The 3,556-nt window shown below is 36.9% G+C and overlaps 1 pseudogene; it reads left to right on the top strand.

Annotated features, from left to right (window-relative positions):
* The first annotated feature begins 748 nt into the window (after positions 1-748).
* Positions 749-1,427, top strand: LOC100992227 (mitochondrial carrier homolog 2-like; annotated as a pseudogene).
* Positions 1,428-3,556: the final 2,129 nt, after the last annotated feature.

Raw genomic sequence — 3,556 nt, 5'->3', positions numbered from 1 at the left:
AAGGAGCTTGAACAAATTTTACAAGCAAAAAACAACCCCATCAAAACTGGGCAAAGGACATGAACAGACACTTTCAAGAGAAGCCATACCTGCAGCCAACAAGCATATGAAACAATGATCCACATCACTAATCCTTAGAGAAATGCAAATCAAAAGTACCATGAGATACCACCTCACACCAGTCAGAATGGCTATTAATAAAAAGTCAAAAAATAAAGATGCTGGTGAGGTTGTGGAGAAAAGAGAATGCTATGTACTGCAGATGGGAGTGTAAATTATTTTAGTCATTGTGGCAAGCAGTTTGGTGATTTCTCAAAGAACTTAAAATAGAACTACCATTCAACCCAGAGATCCCATTATTGGGTATATACCCAAAGGAATATAAGTTGTTCTGCAATAAAGACACATGCACACATATGTTCTTTGCAGCACTCTTCACAATAACAAAGATATGGAATCAACCTAAATGGCCATCAATTGTAGACTGATTAAAGAAAATGTGATACATATACACCATGGAATACTACACAGCCATAAAAAGAACAAGATCATGTCCATTACAGCAACCTGGATGGAGCTGGAGGTCATTATCCTAAGCAAATTAACACTGGAATAGCAAACCAAATACCACATATTCTCACTTATAAATGAGAGTTAAACATTGAGTGTACATGGACACAAAGAGGGAAACAACAAACACTAGGGTGTACTTGAGGTAGTGGGTAGGAGGAGAGTGAGCATCAAAAAACTACCTATTGGGTACTATGCTTTTCACCTGGGAGACCAAACCCCATGATATGCAATTTACCTATATAACAAACCTTCACATTTACTCCTGAACCTAAAAGTTAAAAAAAAAAGAAGTCTCATCTTCCTTTGACATAGTTAACAAGGAGACCACTTAAGATATGATCACTCATTCTGCTTGTACCCTCATCACACACTCCTTCTATATGATTACTCTGAGATCTATGGTACAAGTCATTGGCAGAGAATCCAAGTACTGTGGACTTTGTGACTCCTTGGTAACCACCTATTGGGTAGAGAGCATCCTAGGATTTTCCATGGGTCTTGTTCCTTGCCTCCTGGGTGACATAATTTCTTTGTGGATGTGTAACTCACTGGCCTACCTCATCAATACCTGGACAGAGTTTCTATCAGGAATGAAATGAAGAGTTATTCTCAAGCTGTCACAGGATTTTTTGGCTAGTATGTTGACCTACCTCTTTGTACTTGTCTCCAATCTTATGGCTTTCAACCCCTGTGGTGTTGCTGGTGAATGCCCTCCTTACTCTCCAAGATATTCTTCTTCGATAGATTATTGGTGCATGCTACACAAAAAGGGAAATATGAACCGAGGAAATAGCTTGTTTTTCTGGAAGATCCCTTTTGGGAAGACTTATTCTTGCCTGACAATGTTAATTTGAAGATGTAAGGCAGGAACACCGACTTTTCTGTAGTCCCAGATGCACAGAATTAAGAGAGAGAGTGTGGATTTATTTATGTTGTGGCACAATTTTTAAATAATCATTTAATTTTGGGAAAAATTTTTAAAAATCCTTAATTTATTTAAACAAAAAGAAAATGCACATGCGGTTATTTCCCTTTGTTATTTGGGAGTATAGCGGAGGTAAGGAGTTTGTAGGGAGGGAAGAGGTAATCAAAGAGTAAGAGATTACATAACAATGTCATAATAAAAAATAGTATGTAGCGTACCCAATTTAGTTAAAATGCATTAAGATATGTATTCAAAGATGGCCACAAAATTTTTGTTAATGATAGATTCCTCAGAAGTTTGTATTTCATGTGATTTTTTTCACTTATTTCCTTATACTTTTGTATATTGCTCATTTTTTAAATTATAAAGATGTATTATTTATTTAATTAGAAATAGAAGTTTCACTGTAATAAGTAAAAATGAAACAAAATGCATTCATCAACTCAAAGGAATTCATTTTAAAAATCTGACATCCAGTGAGAAGGTGAAGACTTAGGGTTGCTGAACGTAGAGAACACCTGACGTAAATAGTGGGAGGAGGGCCGGGAACTCTTCCTGAGCCGCAGAGAAGACACACCTAGAACTAACTTAGAATCAGTGAAAAAAAAAAAATTTCAGCCATTCGTCTTGGGGTTGGGATCAAGACAAATGCTGTGAGCAGGGAAATAATTCTCTAAGTCCTAAAGTAGATGTAAGCCATTGCTTGGTTTATCTTCAACAGAAAATAACAACAAAACCCAAACTGTATAATAGAGTCCCAATTCTGGAGCTGAAGACTTAGGAAATATTTTAAATAGCAAAATGTTTCAATGTACTTCTCTAGTTTTTAGATAAAAAGTCATTCAAAAGGAGAAATCAGAAAGTGAAGTATTTTGTCCCCATTCAAGGGGGAAAAAAGTTTAAACTAGTTATCATTTGGATAGAGGATGAAAGAACTGATTTCAGACTCTGTTTTTCCAATAGGACCAGCACCACCAGTAAGAAAGACATGATCAGTTCCCCAGAGATTGTGTCAAAGAAAAGTTGTACTCTTACATTCTGTAAGAATTGTTGCATTGAGATGATTTTCAAAGAAATTCCCAAGAAAGAAAAATCACAACATTCTGTTCTCAAGGTGATAAAGACTTGCTTCCCAGCCTGAACACTGGCTTTGGAATCAGGTACTTGGAAAGCAGTTTTATCTAAAACCTATTTCGCTTATCAAGTTAGGGTATGCAAGCTTTTTATTCTTTCTTACTCTTAGTTTTTTCATCTATAAAATGGGAGTGCTGATAATAACACGGTGCAGAAAAGAATATGTACCTGACTTACTTTATGTGTATGTAGCATAATTCAAATGTAAGCGTAATCATGAAAATATTGATTAGAATGGGCAAAGTGCACAAATGTCACAACCAAAGTAACTTAAATAAATATATTTTTTTCCCTCAAAAGCCATGATTATAAGCTACTTGAGATCACTGGGGAGACCTATTAAAATAAATAGCAGCTGAGAAGATTTTAAATGTGGAGTCTTAAATCATGAAACACAGAGGAATGTCAGAAATAAGCTAGTTCAATGTGTTTATTTTACTAACACAACTAAGGCTGTGAAGGTAGTAAAGATAGTTGATCAAGGTTGAATGGCTTCTTGGTGATCATTTTGGGACTAAAATTCTCTTGACTCTCCACCTAGTGTTTTCCTCCTCACAAGTGAGAAAAAATTCACCGTAATAGAGACCCCCAACCCAACTGCAAGATGCAGCTTATAAAGTCTTTCTTGACTACTCCTCACTACCTCCCTATCCATAGAAGTGACCTCCACTAGTCTGATAGTTCTTTAGGGGCAGAAACCATGGTGTATCCATCTCTCTGGCTGAATACAGAGAGAGAGATGGTGTTTTCATCTCTCTCTCTCTCTCTTTCTCCTTTTCTCCCTTCCTTCCTTCTTTTATTTCTTTTTCACTCTCAGACTTCCACTGGTGCTCAGGATTCATGGAGCAGCATCAGGGGAGTAAGGAAAAGTCTGGAGCTCTCTGATCATTTCAGAGCCCTCTCCTGGGGCTCATGGGTTAGGGC

Source organism: Pan paniscus, chromosome 2 (assembly GCF_029289425.2).
Source record: "Pan paniscus chromosome 2, NHGRI_mPanPan1-v2.0_pri, whole genome shotgun sequence".
Taxonomy (NCBI): domain Eukaryota; kingdom Metazoa; phylum Chordata; class Mammalia; order Primates; family Hominidae; genus Pan; species Pan paniscus.
The sequence above is the reverse complement of the archived record's forward strand: the minus strand, read 5'-3'. Positions and strand labels throughout refer to the sequence as shown.